The sequence below is a fragment of the Nipponia nippon genome, unplaced genomic scaffold, assembly GCF_047370975.1.
Source record: "Nipponia nippon isolate SJK-2023a ecotype South Korea unplaced genomic scaffold, ASM4737097v1 scaffold_9, whole genome shotgun sequence".
Classification (NCBI taxonomy): domain Eukaryota; kingdom Metazoa; phylum Chordata; class Aves; order Pelecaniformes; family Threskiornithidae; genus Nipponia; species Nipponia nippon.
Window position 1 is genome coordinate 24,125,903 of NW_028262413.1, and position 24,084 is coordinate 24,149,986.

At 41.2% G+C, this 24,084-nt stretch overlaps 1 long non-coding RNA gene across 2 annotated transcripts; it reads right to left on the reverse strand.

Annotated features, from left to right (window-relative positions):
* Positions 1-1,595: 1,595 nt before the first annotated feature.
* On the reverse strand, positions 1,596-24,021 carry LOC148050196 (uncharacterized). 2 transcript variants are annotated; one of them, XR_015701322.1, is made up of 4 exons: positions 23,888-24,021; positions 23,355-23,455; positions 2,944-3,051; positions 1,596-2,291 (listed from the first exon to the last, which is right to left on the reverse strand). It is a non-coding gene; the product is annotated as an uncharacterized LOC148050196 (long non-coding RNA). The 2 variants fall into 2 exon arrangements; XR_015701321.1 differs by having other exon boundaries at positions 1,596-3,051.
* Between the last annotated feature and the right edge of the window lie 63 nt (positions 24,022-24,084).

Below are 24,084 nucleotides of genomic sequence, written 5' to 3' on the forward strand. Positions count from 1 at the left end.
CAATTGAAGGCTCAAGGATACAGAGATGCCAATGTAAGAAACTGGTTGGGTTTGTCATGCCAGAACCCAACACCACCAAGAGTGGATGTGGGAATCTGGGAGGAGGAGAAAGAGCTTTGGATCAAGCATGGAGGAGGAGGATGGGGAGAGGCTGGGCGAGAGAAAGGGTTTGGAAGCAGCAGGAACGGTAGGGACCCCCAACCATTTGTACCATGTCTGCTCCTGATCCGGGAAGCTCAGAGCAAGGAAGATGCCTGGAAAAGAAAGAGAGCACAGGTGAGTCCTGAGAGCTGGAGGAGCTGTGGGTGCCTGGGATGAGTGTGTAGAGCTCAGAAACAGCCAGGAGGGGAAAGAAATGCAGTGGTGGCACTGAAAAGCAGGTGGAGGTGAGGGGTTGGTGTAGCTGGATGGAGAGAGTGGTACACCAGGAGGAGAGGGACTCAATCCAGAGCTGTCAGAGGAAGGGATGAGGAGCATGGTGGGAAGAGGATAGGCTTGGCATGGAAAATGGGCAGGCATAAGGAAGATAACAGGGCCAGACACCACTATGAACAAAGGGTGAGATCAGAGCAATGGCTGGGTGGCAGACGAATGCATGTACAAAAACAGAAAACAAGAGGCAGCTCCTGCCTGTGGTTTCTAGGTATGGTGTTTGGCTGCCTGCAATCAAAAGTGATTGATTACAGAATTAGACTTGTGCTATTTTGGCCCTGTGACTTCAGATGCTGTAATCTAAGCCCACTGTGTGCTTATCCTTGCAGTGAGTATAACTCTTTAGGCATAAGGATGATTTTGGGGGAGACATGTCAGAAAGCTTTTCCCCAAACTGCGTTTGTAATCCTGCCACTCCTCTCATCAATCATCAAGCTAATATAAAACTGGCAGTGTGCTTCCTGTTAGAGTGTTGTGAATTTTCAAAGGCAAAGTGCACTATTGTTTAATAGCCAATTATTCACTGGCATTGATAAACAGGCTCTGCTTGCGATTACTGCAGCAATTACTCACCCTCCTAATTTAGACATGAGGAAAAATTAATTCAAGCTTCCAGTTGATCATTTATATCTTTGGCTTTTGTAATACACATCACAGCACACTGAAAACAACTCCACCATAAAGGAAACTGATCTGTTCAAATTGATAACGTGTTTTATTCTTGTTCTGTCACTGAGTCCAAGCTGAAGGGCTGTGGCTGAAGGTGGGGTTTTTTACGTTTTGGGGACATAAAAATATGGAAATCATTTTGTTAAATCTTAAATTAAAAACAGAGGGGAGGGATGTTACTGTGGTCAGAAGGGAACTCCATGTACAGCTAAACAAGCAAATATAGTAGTAGGATGTTTAAGTAATTTGACCTCACCTTTCCCCCAGACCACCCTTCAAGTGCTGATGGACTCATCTCCAAACAACAGACATCCAAGACATTCAGGGAAGGCTTGTGGGGAGATATGAGAGGATGCTGGCTGTCTAGTTCAGAAAGAAGTTGTGGCAGAGGTATATAAAACTGTTAACAGTTGTAGTAATGGTAAGTTGCAGCCATTGTATTTACTCTTTCTCATAATTCAGGAGCAGTGAGATGGAAAGACATCCACATAACATTGGAACAGGGAAATGCTTTTATTTATTTTACTATTAAAATTACTCCACAAAGTGGCTTTCTGTTGCAAAGGGCAGAAGAATTTTGCGGTAACTGTAAGCTCAAGTCCTCAATACCTGGGTGAAAGAGCAGCACCTGAGAAGCACCTTCTCCGGGTTTTCTCTCCCTCTCGTTGCTGTGGTTTCACTTTCCGTGGCTATCTCAGCATTTGCTGCTGGCAGCCCTCCAGAAGAGCAGGAAGAGCCTTTCCTCAGCGTAAGTCAGTCGGTGAGAGCCTGACAGCACATTCCTCGTAAGAGCAGACTGCATGCAAGGTAGAACCTCTTCCGTGTCTGGTAAGGAACGTGGATGGGCAGATGAGGCCTCACGCTCTGCGTGCAGCTCCCTTTGCCTCTGAAGCAGAGTACAAATTGCCTGCGGTTTTGTCTTCCAAATTCTGGTTTATTTACCCCAAATGGGGTCACTGCAGTAAGCTTTTCTGTTCAGATGCAGTACAGAGCATGAGTGACCCCAGATGCATTTTTCGCTCCAGATCTCCCCCTGAGAAGCACCCGCCAGGCGTCTGCACCAGGCAGCGTTTGCAGAAGTAACGTCACTGCTTTCACCAGCCCAGGAGGTGGATGGGGGTGAAGCACAGACAAGGCTGTGACAGCTTTGATATTCAAAGCAGATTTGAGGGAGATAACTGGTTGAAAAACTGAAAGGCAGCAAAATATTGTCTCCTCTTGGAGATCAGCTTGACAACATGGTAGCTAGGAGCATTTAGCTAAGGTAGCCAAGGCTGAATGCAAGGTTGGCTCATTAACAAAAATTTGAATATTGTTTCAGTTGGGAGACAGAATTAGGCCTTTACTTTTCCCTCTTTCAGTGCAGTGAATGTTGGATTAGCAGCAGATCATTATTACTAATGGTTTGCCTGGGCAGGTGTATCCACCTGCCCCTCCTCCCAGCTCTGTGGCTCTGCAGCGGCTGGTGGTGCTGCCAACCCTTCCCATCTCTGGTGGGAGGACCTGTCCTGTCTCCCTCACTGCCACCATGGCTCTGCCTGTCTTTGGGATGCTTGAAGCTCCTCTGAGCAGTTTAAGTGCCATGCAAGCAGAGCTATCCTGACTTCTTCAGGAGGCACTAATGCTCCTATGCCTAAGCCAAGCAGCAGGGTGGGCGCACCAGCTGGCCTGGGCTGGGGAAGGAGGGTGACACTGCTCTGGGGATGTGCTGTGGCCAGGAGGGGCTGCCTCCAGGGACAGGGAATAGGCACAGCACCACAGCTACTGTTAATGGGAGTTGCTGGCTGCAAACCCTATGTCTGCACGTCAGTTGTATTTGATACGGGCGTGGGAAGTGCATACCAGAGACACAGGCAGAGACTGCAGCACCCTGAGATTCCTGGCTTTGGTGTTTGCTCCAGGTGTGAAGCAATCAAAAAGCACTGACCGTTATGTTATAGCTGGGCTGATCTGAGGAAAGAAAAGAAAACTATCATCTGGAGTTCATCTTATCTGAGACTATCATGCATGCTCAGGAACTGTGTAATTCAGTTGTCCTGCTTAGCCAAAAGCTAAATAGTTTCTAAAGTTTATTTCCTGTCTTTATAGCAACTGTCTGTCCCTTTATTTATTTTCACTGAAAGCTACTGGTGTGCTAAAAATAATTTTTGGAGCAATTCTTGTGGCAGATTGTATAACAATTACAGGCTGAAGTCACAGCAGTTGCAAAGTGAAGGATGCCTCCTTGGCCAATCTCTTCTTATGAACTTCCATAATTTTTATTTTTGTGTTGTGTGCTAAAGCATTTTCTTTTCCTCACAGTTGAGAAGAGCTGACTGCTCGCATTGTTGTTACCTTGAAAGGGCAGTTATCATGGTTAATCCACCCTCCAAGGTTTTTCCTCAGGATAATTATTGTTTCAGTGATTCATCTTGCAGACCCTGCCCTTCCTTACTCGCACAAAATATCCTACTCCCTGCAATACTTCTGGGTCAGGCTTGTGCCACACGTGATTTCCTCTTGGGCACGCAGACAAGACAAGATGGATTTAAAGGTCAGCCATCACTGGGCTGGCCAACCTCGGTGCGCTACGCAGGCAGCTTCATGTGTCACCTATGGGATGTTATCAGATGGGTGAAGGTTTGCAGGGCTGCACGGGAGCAGGGTGGTAAGGTAGAGTTCACTTGTGTTTCACGCGGGGTGGGGGAACAGTGCCTCTGTTGTTATGCTGGAAAATTTCACTGCTCCTGTCTTCAGTGGAAAACATTATCACCAGCACATCCTGGCATGTAATTTGCCTCATTTATTATTGTCTAGCATTGGCTTAATGCTTATGGTGCATTTCTAAGGTACTTAAAGAGGGTTGTGGTTTTTCAAGGAAACATAACTCAACAGAGGGAGAATCCTGAAAATTTTTGGCACAAATTGTGTCAAATTTTACTGAACACAAAACGTATAACCTGTGCAGGCTTTAACATGAGTTCTACATGGCCTGGAGGTTACGGGGAAGGGATTATGCCCAACCTGCTTGGCAGGGTCTGTTCGTACATCCCGTGCTTCCCAGTTTGGGTGCAAACCACCACATTTTGCAGCAGGCAGATACATTGTAGTTGTCTAATCTCAGGTTGCTTCTCAGGACACAGAAGCTGGATGAAAGCCAGTGATGCCACTAAAAAGGCAGGTCAGAAACTTGTTTTGGGTTTGTTTGGGAGTGTTTTTCCTCCTTTAACCTTGGTGTTTGTGCTAAAGAGATGGGCTCACAGATCATCAGCTTGCTTGGTGACCCTCCCCGATGGTGTGCTGCAGCAGAAGGGGGGTAGCACCATCAAAGGGAGTGAGCAAAACCCTTACCAGGTGGTTCCACCGTGCTGCCCTTTGCAAAGCCCCCAGCACCAGCAGTTTCCCAGGAGACCAGGGCCAGTGCTTGCCCATACTGCTGAGCTGGGAAGCACCGTGACACCCTCCAGTGCAGGACTGAGCTCAGGGTGTCCCCGGCTTTGCTGCGTCCCCTCACCGTGCTGAAACAGCCACCCCACAGCTCCACAATACTGCTGGCTGCAAGATCACTGTAAAATGCAGCTACCACGTCTCTCATCTCGGAGGTCTAGCACCCTAATTGGTGAGATCCATAAGGTAGCTTCAGGTCCGTAACTTCCAGGAAATGCATATTAGCAGGGAAATTTTATGCAATGTTGCTTTTAGCTAAGACCAGCAGAACCTGATGGCAGTTTGGTGGCAAGCTGCAACCACCAAGTCCACTCGATTTTACTTAAGGTGCTTTGAAGGAAATCAAAGTCTTGAGTAAAGCCCCTCTGGGGACAGAGGGGGAAAAGCGTGAGAAAAACATAAGCTTCCAACTTCATCTTCTTTGTACACTGAGAGTATAAGATGAAGGTGGCAACAGTTGCAACTGGTCCTGCTACCCTTTCAAGGGGTGTGTGTTTGCTGTATTGTGAACTAGCTACAGCAACTGTGTGCAGCAGTGAGAAACTGTGGTCTTACTAAAGCCACCCCTTCTGCTTTTGTGACCTGGCCAGCTGAGCTGGCCCTTTGCTCACACCAGAGAGCTCCTTATGGGCTCTGAGCAGCTGTGAAATCATCTTGGGACTGGGGCACTTGCTGCTGGGCATCTATGGTAGCACAAAGCTGTGCCTGCACTGGTTGCCTTCAGCATGTGCCTGGGCCTGTCTCCTTTAACTAAACTCCTCTAGTGAATTGGATTGTATTTTACCAAATTCATCTGGTGAATCACTGGAACAGGTTGCCCCGAGAGGTGGTAGATGCCCCATCCCTGGAAACATTCCACGTCAGGCTGGACTGAGGGCTGATCTACAGGGCTCTGAGCAACCTGATCTAGTTGCAGATGTCCCTGCTCGTTGCAGGGGGGTTGGACTAGATGACCTTTAAAGGTCCCTTCCAACCCAAACCATTCTATGATGATTGGCAGTGTATTTTAACATCACCATATTAGTATACTCATGCAGCAGAATACTTTTCCTGTGAACCTTTTGCATACAGGTGCAGCACTATACCTGTGTCCAAACACAGGTGTATGGCTTTTGCTGTCAAGAAATGGCAACCAGCACACCCAGTGTTGACACACACAAAGTGAAAACCTGCGCAAGTACCATCGAAAACAAATTGGTAACACATTCCTCAGGGAGTCTGATTAGCTGTCCTGAAGCCACTAACAACCAGTAAATCGTGGGAGGTATGGAAAACCCCGAACTGCTGTGTGAGGTGCTGTACCTAGTGACTAGCTGTCAGTTTATGTGTTCTTTATGGGACAGAAGTGGTTCCTTGTGACTGTTACTATTTTCAATACCAAATTAATTTTGTACATGATGGTAGTCTTACTACCCTTCATTGCATGGTATATAGTTATAACCTCTTTCATTTAAAAAAAAAAAAAGTGGAATATTATAGTGATTTTTATTCTCATGTTTGTTTGAAAAAGTTAACAGAAACAATGTCCACAATGACTTGTTTTGAAAATTCCCCCACAAGCCTACGCTTACATTTACAGTTTCTTTGAATGTGTAACCCCAACAGTACAAAGAACTGGGGCTTTAGTGGCAGTACAGAGATTCAATCTGTTACTACTTCCTTGACAGCAAAAGATGTTAAATACTTTGAATTGGCTTCAGCATGTCTAAAACCCCTTTTTTGGCACAACAGTTCTGAAGTAATGTTTCGGAGAGCAGTTCCCTGGGCAAGTAAGGCTTTTTTCAATGCCTGAAGTGTCAAAATCATTTTTTTGGTTGTATAGTGTTAAAATGAAACCACTCACATTGTACAGGTACATTTTGTATAGATTTCCTTAGGTTTTTACTATTGTACAATGAAAATACCCAAGTAGTGTCCCTGATAGTAGGCTGGTGACTGGACAGACACATGAACTACCAAGCATTAACAGATCCAGTAAATGTTGTGTCCAGTAAAGAATCTAAAAATCTGAAGGAAGGGAACTGGAGGGGTATATGCACCCCAGTTTAGGCTTAGGCAGTAGATAAAATAGTTTTGTTTGGTTACTTGTCTCATGGTAGGTAACTGGTTTCAGAATGCTTAGTTAGAATTGAGTTTTGATGAAGCCCACAAAGATGCGTATTAAAAGAAGCTACCTATTAATTTTATGTTAGGTATCGGATACAACATTTTGAAAGATTTTGTATGCAACTGTTGCATGAATTTAGGATGCAAATCTGTATTGGGGTTTCTTTTAAACGCTTTGGTGACCATAAGCAGAAATGTGGAAACTCAATGAATCACCTCTGGAAAAATGGCATTTGTCTGTTATACTCTCAGAAGACTAAAAATAGAGCTCTGTCTGTTTGTTTTTCTTTATGAAGTGGCTAACTGTAACACTCCCTTACCAACCCTAAAAAAGAATTTACATAGAAGATGGTGACGCAAAACCTTATCTTATTAGCATATCTCATTAGGTCATCTATGGTGGTGAAGAAACAGCATAAATTTTAAAGTCTTTTTCCCGTCTTCCCTGACCACAAACCAGATTTGAGAAAATATTAAGGTGCATATCTGCACACCAACCACGTTACCTACCTATAAATATTGCAAATCTGTTTCTTGAACCTACAGTAAAATCTCGATTGTTAATCATCCATAACATAACACTCTAAGAGGGAAACTATTTTACACATGCAGTCATTTAATAATGTTTAGTAATATGCTGTCTAAAGGGCATGGTATTTTTCCGGGTGTACTGAGCTCCACATATTTAAACACTTTGTTGAATAGACCTTGAAGAAAATCAAATCTTTCAGCTCTATTTAATGATGTTTTGTTTTCTAACTTTTATTTTACTGTAGGAAAAACAGTTGTCATGGCTTATCTGTCTGACAATGAACGTGTTTGGTGCTGGAAAGTTAAGGTCTCTTGCTTGTACTGCATCTACTGATGGCACAGTTACAGCCTGGAATGGGCAAGAGGTGAGAAAATACATGAGTTCACTATTTTTCTCTTCCCTTAAAAATGAAGTGTAAGGCCCAAATCTATCCTCAATACTTCTGCCATCAATATTTGTGCCCTCTACCTTTTGTTTTTTACAGAATCCTGCTCTGCTTACTGAACAACTATTGTCATCTGAGAACGTTAGCTTTCAGCAGATAGTATTTCACACACTAAACTCTTTTCAGTTCAGACATAGTGAACTCTGCTAGAAACACAGATGGCATGCAATGGTTGTATAAAAGCATGTAAAGGTACCAGTCACTCAGTTTTTCTAATGTCTTTACATAATGAAATATTCTCTCTTACACAGAAATCTCTAGATATTTGTGTTGCTCATCACCATTTTTTTTCAGGGCCTCATTTAAAACACTGTAGAAAAAAACACTGCATCAAGAATGTAAGAGTATGTCATTGCTTCTTGATCTGTCTGAAATAAAACCAGAAAGGAACAAAGAAATGTGACAGTTTGTATGACAATTCACATTTTTCTTCTGCTGTTGAAGGCTCTTTGCGCAGGAGAGGTCTAGTAGTCATCCAGTCACAGAATTGGTACTGAACCTAAGAGCAGCATTTGATTATTTTCTGTTGCCAATTTTGATGGAGGAAACTCTGTTTGGATTAGAGAGGGACTACACAGTGATCAACCCAATTCTGCTATCCACCGAGTGAAACACTGTGTTCAGTATCAAATTTGCTGATCAGCACTTTGGACTTTTTAACTTTTATTTTTGGAAATTCATTCCTGAACACTGGCATTCACACTAGTCACCCTAAAACTAATAAACACTATTCAAGAGCAGCTTAGATTTGGTTACTGTCACAGCTGCGTATAAATGCAGTCTTAAAATACCTGGGATATCTGTCTGTGAGTCAACAATGAAATGAATTGGCAGAGAAGGCAGAAAGCTTTGTGTACAGCTGTGCTATATGTGGATCCAGAAACGGACTTTGAATTTCACAGGACCACGATCCTGCTCCAAAAACCAAAGAAAACGGAGTGAGGGGAGACGGGGGGGGGGGGGGGGGGGGGGGAGAATTTTAGTTTATACATTTTAAGAAAAGTTTACTGGAAACTCCTGTGTTGCCCCTATTTGAAATACAACAATCTGTGGTCACTGAGATTTGAAGGGCAAGCAATACAGCATATATTTTTTCTTTAACAAGGTAATCTTTGGAAGGAACTTCTTGGCCTCGTTTCAGAATTTCTGAAAGACAATGGAGTGCGCTGACTCATGGTAATCCAGTGGGGACACAGGTCCAACCAAGGTTGAAATACAAAACAGAAAACCGGTATTTTATCAAGAGTAAAAACTTCATCGCACACCTGAGAAATATTTTTTAAATGTTTTTGAGGATTTCATATGGTCCAATTCATTTTAATATGAATAAACTAACAATATTGTAATAATTAACTCTGTATTAGATGGTTACTAACTGGCATCTTACTATTCTTGGCTAGGGTAAGCAGATGTGGTCAAGCTCCTCACAGGACAAGCCATCGCAGTCCCACAGCACAGGCTAGCAATGATTGCCTGCCAAGTGATCCCAGCCTGGCAGGGTGACTCTGGAGAACAGCTTGCTGCATTTTCCACATCACCACCTTCATGCAGCTTGGCTACCCACTCAGTAAACAACAAGCTTTTCCTAGCTGTGAGTAGATTTAAAAAAAAAATTGCCAAAGCTTATTAATCTCTTATCTAACAATTATCTAAATATGTTGATTTAAATACAGTTAGCTGTTCACCTTATTTCAATCACTCGTATAAAAAAATGTACTTGGGCTCAAAGCAAAATCCTGCCCTGAGATTAAGGGAAGGATTTCCATTGACTTCAGCTGAAACAGGGTTTAAACATGTCTGTTCCTGTCAAAGGACAGCTTTCCAGTGCTGCTTGTTGGCAATTCATCCATTTAAAGTATCTCCGCAATAGAGTTTTACAGACTTCATTGCAAACTTTTGTGACAGTTAGCTGAAACTTTTTAACAGCATCCTAACAAGAATCATATTTCCTGCATTTGCATCCTTCAGATACTCATATACTCTAGTTATTTCACACTAATTATTTATTCATTAGTTATTCTCATGTTCCAACTGTTTTAATTACCTTTCATTTTTTCCCATTGGTCTGATTAGGTTTGACCTACCTCTTTCCCTTGTTAAAGCACCAGAAATACCATATATGAATTGGTGCTAGACCGTTGTATCAGAAAGGCATCTCCAGTGTTACTGCACAGTAAGCACAGAAGTGGGATGGTGTGGAGCAGGGAACAGTAGAAATACTGTTCCATTCACCACTGCCACCATGGGAACACAGAGAGATTAGTCAGATGTGTTGACTTTGCTTATTTGCACTGCAGTGGCGGTGCTCACTGCTGGCTTGCCTGTATTCTCCACAGTAGCTGCATTTAACTTGAAACAGTAACAGAAAAAGGAAATATACTGCTTTTGTTCAAAACATGAATAACTAAGGAAAAGTTGCTTTATACTATCTTTGTCCATCTTGTACCAACTTTGTCCGTCTGTCCATTGGTTTCTGCAGCTATGCATCACCTCTTTTATTACAGCATGTACTATAAGGCAATTGGGGCACTGTATGCCAGCTGATGAAGAAACGATCAGGATGGTATTACACCTGTCTCTAAAAACAGCTTCAATGTTACTTTTTTGTAAAATAAGTATTAAGGAAAGTCTTTGACTGTCCTTGTTTTGGCATAACAGTTTGGCTTTAATTTTATGTACTAGGTCCTAATAGCATCAGTCACGGCTTAATCGGACAGAATGTTAGTCATGAGTATTAGCTCTTTGACATTGTACAAATTTATTTTTGTAGGAGTTGGGAAGTTCAAACTACTTCTCTTTCTTCCTTATCCCTCTTCATTTTAGGGAGCTACTGCTGGAGGAGCCACTTACACACTAAGGATTCCAGATGTGAATCAGGTTTCATGTGCGACAGCATTTTGGGATACTGGGATTCATTTACTACTCCTTACTACTTTCATCTAGCAATTTATGGGTAGTTGTTGGGAGTACTGAGGCCACGGATATCTCCAAAGGTAATGTATTAAAGGGTGTATAGAATATAAGCTAATGTATACAGGGACTATTAAACTCTCACAGAACTGGGACTTGCAATTGCATGATTTGATCATGCTCTCTGGTTTTATGCTGTGCTGGGTTTAACTAATCAGCTCAACATTGTTTATATAGGAGTTTTAATGTCAAAGGAAGCATTTTTTCAGCAACATTCTCCTATTTCAGAAAGGACCTTTTCAGTCACCAAAAATACAGTCCTTAGTAGTATTGTATGACTTGTAATAGCTTTATTTTGAAGATCGCTTTAATACAAGAGGCCGAAATAGAACAGTGTCTTATCTTCCAATGCATGTAAGCCCTCTTCACTGTAGTGGTTTTAAGTGTCTGAAACAAATAGTATAAAAATCAAATTCCAGGAAGACCATCTATGCAATAAGAACAAATCTGATTTCTTGTGTTACAACAAAACATACACTGACATCTCATGCTTCCTCTACCTCCTGTCATGAGTCATCTTTACAAAACTATGTCATTAAATATACAACTAAGCTTGTTAAGTGAAATCCGCTTTCTTGACCAAATCCAACTATCTCATCTGCTGGACTCCTTAAAGCTTAGCAGAGGTCTGAAGACCACACCATGCACTGATGCCCCTAGAATTGAGGGACTGCAGTTGTCTTTTGGGAGTCTCAGTTGAAACCACTAATACCCAGCTGAACTTGTCACACTTGTCTGTTCTGACCAGTGTATCTGAGACTTTCCTTCCTCTTTCTCTCTCCCTCTCCCCCTCCACCCCCGCACCCTGCACATATCAGGCATTTTATAGTTTGCTTGGTAAATTCAGAAGAAGATGAACCACTGTATGCACCTATTACTGAGTCCAGCCTGCTGGTTACCAAAAGAGAGCAAGAAGAGCTTTTTGGCATAAGGATGACATGGCATTTCAAATGACCACAGTATTGGATCAGCCAATCAAGGAATCTAAATATAACTGAAAATTCTAGGTGTGTGTTGCTAGCATCTCACTATATACACTTGATAGCTAAAAGTTAATTTCCTTGCATCTGTTCTCACAGGTTGGAAGGAGGTTGGATACAGATGCACAAAAAAACCCTAATAGTTAAGAACGCAAATCCCCTTCCCAACCTGGGAAACCCCAGTAGAGAACACCCTTTTGAGGTAGGGTAAAACTCTGCTCTATGTACCTGTGGTGGCAGCTGTTCTCTAGGAGCTCTATTATCTTCTGCATAGCACAAAGTACAGAAGATAACAGCAGCAGTTCTTGTCTGCCACAACTGTAGCTCTCAACACAAGGCAGCATAGGGGAGAGAATTTTTAATGCATAAAGTTCATATACTGTGAACATGGCACAAGTGCCCAGCGTCCCCCTTGGAAGCACAACAATGTTTATTAGTAGTGTTTTCTCTTACGGAAGAACCTCAACAGGTCTCAGGTTTCACACCACCAGGAAGATTTCAGAGCACATCTTCCTGCACGGAAGGGCACCGAACAGAAATAATTCTCCTGGGACATGGATCTGCACTGAAGCTGTATTCTATTTTTGGTGCTCTACTGGAACATTTCCAAGACCACCATGACACAAGTACTTCAATATGGGTGGTAAACATGTCTCTACTGCTACTGCAAACTTTTCTGCACTGTTTGCTGTGCATTCTTTAACCACTGTTTCTTTTTTGGAAGGATTCCTGCTGTGTTGTCACCTCATCCTTGGACCCCTCTCTGAATATACAGGTGGAAAAAAGCAAACAAATCCTGCCCTTTGCTAGGCAGACACCATTTTTACTAGACGAAGCCCACAGATAAGTCAAGGTAAGAAATAATCTGATGAGACTGCTAAACCACGACGTAATTCCTTTCTAGTTTGAGCCTTATCACTTAATCAAGCTGCTTCCAATTACAAGGAAACAAATGCCTGTACCTGTTATATGTAAGACAGAATCAGCAATAGAAAGATGGGGGTCAAGGGTTAGCATCCTTAGATAAATGGAAGAACTAATTAACCATTTTTAAAAAATTAACTGAGCAGTACTGCCGCCTTGTATGAAGATCTGATCAAGTCCACTTCCAGTATTGCACGAGACGGGCTAGATTTGATGTGGCAGAACCAATACTGCAGTAGCTCTCTGCAGTATCTGCTTATCACAATACACTGAAAGCATATGGAGACATTAATTCCAAAATTCAGATGCTTTTGCCTAAGAAACACTTGGGACTCTGTGAAAAGGGGTTCTGTTTTTAACACTAAAAAAAAAAATCTGTCTCTGATAATAATATTGAGATGTATATAACTTCAGTCAGAGACTAATAAATTAAAACCTTCATCTGCTACTTGTTCTCTGAAGTATATTGCTAACGAAACCTAGCAGCACTGAGAGCTAATATTAAGTGTTGTAGTAACAGCAGGGCAGAAATAGGTACATCAAGCCTGAAACTTGCACATTACTCCAAACTTAACATTAAACAGCTACTCATTTTCATCGAGCACCAAAGTCCTATTTATTTCTCTCACAACAGGGGTTTTGCAAATGTGGCAGGTACAATGGGAGTATCACAGCTGGAGTGGCTAACAGAGATTATTTAAGTCTTTTATAAGCATACTCCTTACACTTATAAAATGTTAAGTACATTAAAGCTTTTAAGGCATTTTGTACAGCTAAAATCAAATTTATTGGTATCTGTTCCTCAGCCTGAATCGTATCTGTTGATACCTTACCAGCTGCATTTATGCAAAAACCAAAGTGCAATTCAGACTAGTAAAGCGCACCCTCTTAAAAGTCTAGACTTATGTGCATTGATTTAAACTTCTGCTCAGAAACCAGCTCTAGTGTAAGTGGAGTTCCTGCACATTCATCAGCAATGTTGTAAATAAGGATTTCCCCATTTCGCCCCCAGTGAAGTCTTGTACCAAAGCTCTTTAACAAAAGTCATAGTTAACACTACAATAATTTTTAGTTAACACTGTAATAATTGGCTAACACTAATTCTAGTTAACACTATAATTTTTGTAACACTGTCTTGACTTTATTTCAATAATGTGGGCACCGTTTTCCTGTAAAACTCACTTCCTTATTTTGGAGAAAGTAAAGTCCATTCACCGTAAGAGTTTCACAAAATGCTATATTTTAATAACTAAATCAAACATGTACAATTAAATACATATAGGATGTTCAATATAAGCATACTAAACCTGTTTATAATATCTACAATTCTGTCTTATTGTCAAAAGTTTAAATAGTGGCTGGTGTAGGCATAACATGTTAATGCTAGAAGATACTCAGCAGTTGAAATCTCTGTTGGGGTGTCCAGCTGAAGCCCTACCAGAACTATTGCTGTAGTGCAGTGTAATTACATAAAAAATTATGGACTACTTTTTAACTTACAATTCCATGAGACAAACCACACAATCATTCATTTTAACTGACTGAAAACTTCCCTCCTGCAAGACTGCAAATAATCCATGATTGAGAGCTTGTTTTATTAGGAGTGCCTATGCCTGTTGAGAAATCACCAGCTTGCAGGTGAGTTATAAGCTAATCCTTCTGGGGAAGGAAAACTTTAGTTTTTTCACTTGAAATGCACAAAGCCAAAGGAAGATGTATTATAGCTACCTGTTTAAGTACATAGTATTAGTACCTCAACTGAATGTTAAGAAGTGCATACCACCTCCATCCTAATTGCAGGGAACTCGATCTTACTGTTGAAGGAGTTGCCTTCCAAACATAGCCTCTTACTTGCAGGCTATCACAACCCAATCTCACCAAAATGGCAAGTGCACACTCAAATGCAGCATTTCACCATACTGAATTCCAGCTAGCAGTACTACACTTGAGTTTGGTAGCAAGTGTGCTGATAATACTGGTTTCATTAAGCCTCAATATGCTTAGAAATAGCTTGTTATTTCTCTTCATGTACCAAAGCTGCAGAGGTTAGCATGGAGCCAAAATGGTCCTGGTGTTATAATAAAGCCCTAAGAAAGGCAGCAGGTTGTATAGTTACCTCCTTGTGAGCAAAATCCCTGCCCTAAAACTATGCAACCTACTACCTCTTCCTAGGAGCCCAATGCTTCCTTTTTGCAGTTCTTCTTACTTAGCAGCTGCTCAGTTTAGCTTATAAGCTGCTTTTGGTCTTCTGGCTTTTAGGCCTGGGAACGTACTGCAAGTTTACACTGTTATCGCTGCTTGGTAAGTAGTTAAACAGTTTTAACACTCCAGGCTTAAATACTCCTGAATGGCTCCATTTTCACTCTGTCCTACTATGCTAAACTTTCAGTCCCAAAAAGCATTTTCATGCTTTTCTTTGTTACTATAGCAAGACGCTAGCTGGTTATGCTAGTGCAGAAGCAGTTAGACTGGGTACACCTAGGACATTAGGAGGAAAAAGAATGCAGTAAGCTTAAAATGTCTTTTTATCAGTAACCATCTCAGAGAAAAATTACAGTTCTGGATCTTGGATGCTCAAACTTCATAGCTTTACACTCCCCAAAACAGGTGAGGGGTCAATTTTGGCCATTCAACATTTTAATTTTATATTACATTGTTTAAGTCTCATCTGCTAGAAGAGCTGGAGAAAAATAAGCATACTTATTAATAAAGTATAATTGTAAGTTTTCCCTCCAACTTGTACTAAGCAGTTGGAGTCATGGAATTTTAAGGCATTATAGAAATTGGGGTCTCAGAACAGTTTAAGTCACAGTGTACAAGTTTGAGCTACCTGTACTTTTACATTCAAAACCAGATTGTTTTAGAATAACTTCCACTCTATGGAGTATTCCACTCTGTATCTAGGAACATCCGCATTTTTGATATCCAGCCAGCACTGTGCTACTCACCTTGGAAGAAAAGACATATTAGTCAAATATATCATTTGGGGCTTGCACCATTCACAGTGATTGTTAATTCTGCAAATTCTGTCACTGATTAATCTGATACTTTACAACCCTAAATTTATCTGATGGATCTATTTTTACTCAATGCGGACATGAATGAGTACAAAGGACCGCAGTTTGTTTTACTCCTCAGGGAAGGCAATAGATTGTATAGTTATCTCCTGAACAGGGTAAAATAACTACCCTACAACTATACAATCTACTACCTCACTCTGACAGAGAAGCATAAACTTCAGCAAAGAGCTTAAGTAGCTAACCATAGTTTCATTCTAAAGGATATCTGGTACTTCAGTTAGCAATGTTAAACAACACAACAACTGGAACATCAATAATTTGTATTTAATTACCCCACCATACACATAGGAATCAATCTATTCTTAATTTTTTACTTGTTACGAGGAGAAAAATTAATGTAGAATGATAACCTAGCTTTTCCAAGAATTAGAAAAATCTAAATACAATTACCGATAGATGTTACAGAAATATTTTCTCCTATAATAAGCATTACAAATACAGAAGATCAGTAGAATCTGACATTGAGCTTAAAACTGAAAAGTTTCCACTGATGATTTTCTGCTGCTTTAGGAAAGACAGTAGATTGTATAGTTATCTCCCAGTTGTGGGTATGACCCTAAAACTATACAACCTACTACCTCATCCCACAGTGCAGGCATCTTCAGAGTTGATGTAGAAAGAGCGTTGCTTTAGTAAAGACAAGTTCGGCTAGCTGCAGACAGCACTTACAGTGTAAAATACTGATGACAGAAAAAGCATTCCCCTTACTCCCCCCAGTCATGCAATAAAGTTATTTTAAAAGATAAGGTTCCTTAATTTCAAAATTTTACCCATTGCTTCGGTCTTAATATATTTCATCTTTAGACAGTTAGCAAGATGTAGTCAGAACAACTACAGTCATTAAACTCCTGTTAAAGTACTATTCGTGTTCCACAGATGTAACCCCTCATCTGAAATTAAAGAAAAGTCTATCAAACATCGTATGCAGATGTAGATTTCTTCCTCTTTAGAACTTAAAAATAATAAAATCTAGGACCATAGCTATGCAGCCAATTTACATGGATCAGTATGATGCCCTAATATTTATAATTCTGATGAAATAAATATTACATATAGTAACTTGTTTCGGCTATCCTAACAGTTAATAGCTCAAAAGTAGTATTTTGCGTTGCTTCTGTTACTCTTAAATTGCACAGAATCCCGTGTACAGGGATTCTTTTATTATAAACAAAACGCATTAAGATTATGGCCTATACCCTGACATTTAATTGTTAAACTGCCTTACCAAAAGGCCACTTAAAATACACATTGTTTTCAGGTCAGAAACAAGTGGGTTTCTCTAACTGCTCCTGATATAACCTTAAAGCCAATTTCTACATTAACACAGCTCAACATGATCTTGAAGTAAAAAAGTTTTAGAATACTGAAATCAAAATACTTGCCAGACAGATGTGTGCTTACAATCCCCTTCTTGGCAAGGACATCTTGAACAGAGCTGGAGAGGAAAACTGATTGTTTTGTCAATGTAATGTATAAGATACTTGAAAATGTTTACAGAAATGCAGTTTTTAAAACGTTAAATACATGTTTTACTAGTACTTCATCCCAATTCTAAACTGAGGTTTTCAGACCACTCTTCAGACAAAGCCTTGATAGAACAAGAGCGCCCTAATGCATGTTAATGTCCTTGCCAAAAAACACAACGCGTGATCCGATGCATTAATATACAAAGGGATGACGTTATTCCTTGAACAGAGAAAAATGAAAGTACTTTCCAACCCCCTCAACACTTTACTCCAGAATCCTTTATACAAATATTGATGGCAGACTTTGGTGAATCACTCTTAAAATCTTGCTTGTAATTGGTATAAATCCCATTATTTGCTTTTGCTAACTTACATGCCTACCAGAACATATACTTTAGCATGCACAGATGGACACAAGCAGTTGGTCCTAATGCCCAAAACAGAAATAAATTAGAACAGTAGCACTGAGACAATGTCAAACCATTATGAAGCACTGGCACACATCACATGCTTTTGAATTAGCTCAGGCAGAGGTCCTACTGTCAAGCAGATATACAGTAGGGAAGCCGACAGTCCTTTGAGTTCCCTGTTCCTGCATTCAAACCATCCAAACAGCTGAACAGAATTCACATAAAGCACCCATTTCTCAATAAGAGGCAGCCTGCTGAGGCCTGTCCGGTGAGTCTAGCTGCAGAGAGAGGCAACTTGGTATCTTCACTTTGTTACTTAGTGATTCATAAAGTTAATGAAGTCCCAGATGTTCAGTTTCAGGAAGAACTTTAAGATGAAGCTGATGATTCTCTCATGTACTGAAAAATGTCTTAAGCACTTTGAAAAACTACCTAGGTGTTACCACACAAAGAGCTTATGTCAAAAATGTATAAAATACATAAGACAACACTTCTGAGTCTTTTTTTAAAATGAAGCCTGAAGGACACAAGGATTGCAATAAAGCTAGAAACCATCTGTTGCATTTCACCACCTTCAGGCAAAAGTTAGCTATAAACCTAACCAACTTGAGAAGACATATCAAGCAGCTTTTATTTTTATTTCCATTGACAGTAGGACTTTCCAATCAAGTTCTGTTATTGGAAATTCTAAATTTTCTACTGCCACCACTAGATTTTCCTGTTAAATACTTATAGCTCCTCAACCCTTAAGAATCTGTCTCCTTTCAGCTTCCTGAAACAAGAACCTTTCAGCTAATACAGGTCTGGATGGGCTGTTACTTAAGGTAAAAAAAGCTCCTTGAGAAAATATTATTAATTTCTTCCAATTGTTATCCTGTGTAGTACAGTAGTCTGGCTTGAGATCATAAAGTACACAAAGGACATTAGGAAAACCACATTCTGTAACAAATATACCTTATTAAAGATCATCAGGTATCCTGTTTTCCAACTCTTGCAGAAAAGCAACTTTATTGATGTTATATCACACTGGTACAATTTTTTATTTGGTTTCATACTAGAAGGGTATAAAATTAAAATTCAAGTCAAAACCTTCTTTTGGAAGAAGTTCAGATTACCTTTTGCTTTTTTTGTTTTTACTGTGTATTCATGCAGAGTCTAGTGAATTAGCATTCAGCTCTATGTTAATCCTGCAGTTTTGGGAGTTTCTAACTTGTGGGTTATTTCTAATGGTTTTTAAAAACTGTATCACCTAGGTTGCAATATCCTTTTATGGAATGAGATCTGCCAGGTCTCCTTGAAGGCCTGCTGTATGCTGCTTCTCTGATATAACGCACCAAGGTTTTCTGGCACATACAGAGGCAGAGAAGCTTGATGTACAACATGCTTGAAAAATTATGCTCCTGGCACAGCCTCTACTAATTTGCTATGTTCTCATCTTCTAGTGAATCTGCTATTGCATACATCCCTGCTACTGAAGTCACCATACTGATGATGTCATGCCTTAGTACAGCACAAGAGTTTCAGGACTATCTACCTGCATAGTCTCTACTTCAGCAATAAACACTTAGACTATGATGAGACTTTAAGCTTTTAAGAAACACGTTTAATTTGCTTTCCTTATTAACAGCTGAGTTGAAAGTTCTATTTTTCCAGTAACCATGTGTTTGTATTTTAAAATCCCTGAAGCAGTGAAAGTGAAGAAAATGACACTGTAATTGTGCAACTGTATAACTTTCACATAGCACCAGCAAAGACTAATGAGTTCACTAACAGACATGACTTCACCAAAGCTGCCTACCACAGCCAAGGGCTGAGCCTCCAGCCTGCACGCAGCTTTCACCACACGGTGGAGCTCCAGGGTTTACAATACCAGCAGCAACACTAATTCCTCACAGTTTTACCCCCTAATTTCAGTAGCAGCTGCTGCATTGGAACCACACTTCCCAGCTCCCATGGACTCTTTCAGCAAGCAAATTCCTGCCACCTTCACCAGCCACACCTGGAGCACCTGCACATCCAGCATCCCCAATGACTACACACAGACTTATAAACTCAAGTTTGTTAGTCCTGTGGGGTTTTTATTTGACTGGTGGGGATTGGAGGGGCCAGAGAAAGGGAGCAGCAATATTGATGCCAACTTAACTGTCCTTTGTACTGCTTCCCCTCAGTTCACTCAACTGCCCCTGCACTATCTGTCATCACGTGCTACATGCATACCTCATCACCTCTTTCCAAAAGACAGTCAGTAAAATTACATAGTTACTGACATGAAAGTTTTAGTGTGAATTAAAAATTTTTCCTCTTCTATAGTCACAGTTTTGGATTGTACCTTCCTTTGTATTAATAAAGTGCTTATCTTGCTAGAGCCTTGCTCCTATCTTGTGTCCAAGAGAAGTGACAGTAGTAGAATCTAAATGGGTTGTGATGCTCTGAAGCATGGTTTTCTTGAGCTACCTGTAAAGTTTAAAACCTCTGAAATGATCCTAAACTGCACAGAAAAAAAATCTCAAGAATTTACATGTTCTTGTTTAGTAGCACATAGTGGAACATAAGCACTGTTAAGCTATTCTCCAACCTGTGAAAAATAGTTCAAATGATAGTTATGATTTTTATTCATTACTCTGCTGAAGGAACAAAATGTGCATTTGTAGAAATAACAGAAGTCCCGTTTCATCTCAGTATCATCCTTTCCTCTCAGTGTGATCCTAAAAGACAAACACTTTATTCTCCCCGTTATTTTGTCAATTTTGCAGCACGGAAGAAACCACCTAAAGCTGAAGGTGAGTTTGTAGAAGCAATAGTTCCTCCAAAGTGGGCTTTACTGACACCTACTATACACAGTGTGGAGGTAAACAGATACATTAACTTCACGTATATAATGCTGTAGTACATCCTTCTGTGAAAAGATCATTTGGCAATGGTAAACTTGTAAACAGCTTGTTATCTGAAAAGACTATTTTACTCTAGTGCTTAAATTCAGCTTTAGAAATTCAGCAGATAAAATTAAGCATAACAGAAAAGTCAAAGCTGTAAGTTAAAAACCTTGTGTGAAGATTAAGACTAAACAGATTAGAGTTGTTTTATTTTTTACTTTGTGCCAAGCAAATTCACCTGCCCTGAAAATAGGCACTAACCAAGAAAGCAAAAATTCTTTCATCAGAATGTAACGCTTGCCAGCTGAAGTCCAGGCACCTTTTTAAGAGTACCCTGCTGATGCCCCAAAACTTAAAATTTAAGACCTTTATTTAGACATGCTAGTCCATTTAGCAGCAATACACTGGAGCAAGCATAAATCACAACAGAAAACATGTTTGAAAGGGCAAATTTTACAAAGAGGAGAAAAGGAGTACAAGCAGTTTCAGTGCACAATGCTATACCAATTTATAGATGTGCTTTAACACTAAGCACAAGCAGTACCAAAGTCCACGCACCTAGACAGGTATATGCATTCACTACAGTACTTCTTGGAATTTTTCACATAACAGTGTAAGATTAATACCTTTGACTGTCATCAATAATGTACTTATTTAGTGTCTCAATTGGAAATGCCTTCTTTTTTTTTTACAAAATCTATATCTCATTTACATTTAATTGCTTTAACACAAAGCATTCTGGTTTTAAGTAATTATAACATGAAATATTACTGTTTTGCCACATTTTCAATTAGTATGTTTGATTTTGACTTATTTTCCTAAGCATATAGTTACAGATGGAATATAAATATCCAGAAACCATGGCTTGAAAGAAATTAGAAGTCACTACTGCCCACTCATGCAATGAATGAAGCACATCTCCTATAGAAAAGTAGAGTATGTGATCATAATTAATAATTTCTAATATGAACAAAGAACCAAAGTAAACCAAATCCTAGCATCTTCCTGTAGACATACTCGATTTTACAACATTAGTATTCAACTATCTGTGTGTAAGCGGTGCATGTGTTACAGTACTGTATGATGCTGGCAAAACCTCAGTGAAATTAGGTAACACGTGGTAGTATGGAAGATGGCTACACTAAAATGTTACCAGATTTTCACAAATCCTTTTTGAATACATGTCTGTCAGTACACTGGCAGAAGAAAAATATATGAGCACATTTCAGCTTAGCTACAGCTTCAAACAGTAGAAAGGTCTCAGCACACTTCTCAAAGGAAACCATCATTTCGGTTATTTGTTCCTGCTTCAATCAGGAATGTACACTTACTTATAAATATACAAATGTGTATTTATTCACTAGCTTTGTCTCTCTTAGCACATTCTACTAGTAAGTGGGCTAACTTTTTCTGCATAAAGTTTGCATGTTAATACAATAATTACACAAATTCAGCAAATAATGAAGTTAGTGCATGAGAACATTTTCAGTAATGCCATGTTACATTATTAATTAGCAACATAATTAAACATCTCTGGCCTTTTATGCGTCCTGGGAGCTTTTCACTATTTTGCAAATGAACTGATGTTTTCCACTACTGACAACAGAGGAAAACACAGAAAGCATTTATCAAAAGGAAAGTGAAATAAGGACATAGCTTGTTAATAGTAGTAGAAAAACAAAGCAAGTGATTTGATGTTTTATCTAAGCTTCCTTTTGCCCAGTCTCTGGTTGTCTTATGCAAAATAACTTCCTAGCATGACCTATATGAATTGAGGTTGCATGTGAGATATACAGAATACAACTTGGTGAAAAGCTCAGTGAATAAAATTACAATCAACAATTTTGTATTAAAAATATCACCATATATAGCTATTAAATAAGTCCCTCTTCATGAAGTTAGCTATTTTAGGGCAAACAAATACTATTAAATATACTATTGCATGTTGACTACACTGGAAAAACTGCAGCAAGTTTGAACAACCACTGTAAATAACACTTTGGTAAGTTCAGGCTATTTAACACCTGAGCATTGCTGTGAACAGACCATGTCAAATTTGTCAAGAGGAGTCACACCAGTAAAGAACTGTTTCAGTGAAGCCCCCTGGCAGCTGGGGATGCTTACCTGCTTGAAGAATTAGGAAGAGGATACCCTGTTTCTTAAATACTGTTTAATTAAGTTAAAGAAATATTATTGCTTTTGAAGGGACAGATTCATTTTCTCAAAAATTCTGTCATGGACTGAATTTGACCCATTGTTATGATTAAGCATCGTTCTGTAGGATTTCTATGTACATTTTTAACAGAAGCAATTTTTCCATGCCAGTTAAGACCTGCATTACAGTCAGAAAACTATCTATGCAAAGTAATGCAATTAAAGAGGAGCATAGACAACATAGAAAAGGCAAATCTATCAACGAGGATTATCATAACCTTGAACACCAGGTTGAGTTTCCACTCCTACAAGAAATAAATCATAAAAATAATTTGATTGAGTAATGTCTTTCTCTAAAACCGACTGTACTGTGCCAGAAGAAAGTTACAATAAACACATTATTGCGTATCAGGGACAGATTTTACACTGTGCTAACAACAATAATATAGTATAATGCAAGTATTTAGTTATTATCAGTCCAGCGTATAGTGACAAGCACTTGCTTTACTGCAATCTCACCCCTTACCCTGCTTTTATTGCAGCACGTTTAGCTACCAAAGGATGTCTATTTCATCAGGTATTTTCTTCCTTTCAACTTCTGCCTCCTCATTTTTCAATTTAACTCTTATTCCACCCGTTTTGCCTGCCCTGCCCATCCCCTCTCTAACGCCCTTCCCGCAGCTGCCTCCGGCCCTGCCTGCCGCCTCTACCTACCTGCCCCGCCACAAGCTCCTTCTGCCACTGCTCCCCGGTGCCCGGGGAGCCCCGGGCAGGGCCAGAGCAGGCGGCACCCTCCCTTCCCCGGTACCGGGGGGGGGAGGGGGGAGCGCTCCCCCCTGCGGCCAAGGTCTCCCCTGCCCACACACTTGATAGCGGAAGTGACGTACCCAGGCGCTGACGGCATCCGCGGCCTATCCCCGGCGGGCAGGGGGGCCAAGCCACCACTCAGGAGCGCCCGGGGGCGGCACTTCCGGGCCTTCAAGTTAGTCTGGAGGAGAAGGGGGAGGAAAGGGAGAAAAAAAGGCCTCAATGAGAAAAATAACGACGATAAACGGAGACCCCGGCGGCGCGAGGCGGCGCGGAGGGCCCGTCCGGCAGCGCCGGCCGCGCCCTAGCCTCTCGCCGGGGCAGGCGGCCGCAGCCACCGCCTCCGCCTGCGGCCCGGGCCGCTGCCCCCACCGAGGACAGCCTCCACCCCGTGGGGCGGCGGCACCGAGTGGAGGGGCCGGGCCGAGGCCCCCGCGCCCGCCCGCAAGGGAGAGGGCCAGGCCCGCTCGTCTGTCCCACCCGCCCCGCCCTCACCCCGACCGCTGCGCCTGGGCCCTGCTAGATATTTCCCGCGGGCTGCCCCCACGTCGCCACCCGCCCCGCGGGCGATGGCGGCGCCCCACGGAGACCGCGCCCGCCGGCGCCCCGTTACCTGCCGCAGGGTGACCCGGAGCCGCGCCGGGACCCGGATGGAGTCACGGCCGCTCCTGCCGACCCTTGCCGCGCGGCACCACGGGAAGGCGCGACGTGCCCGACGCCGCCCTCCCTATTGGCCGACGGGCGCCAAGCCCCGCCTACTAAAGCCGCCGGGCGGAGGGGACCGCCCGTCTATCATCCACTGCCTCTCAT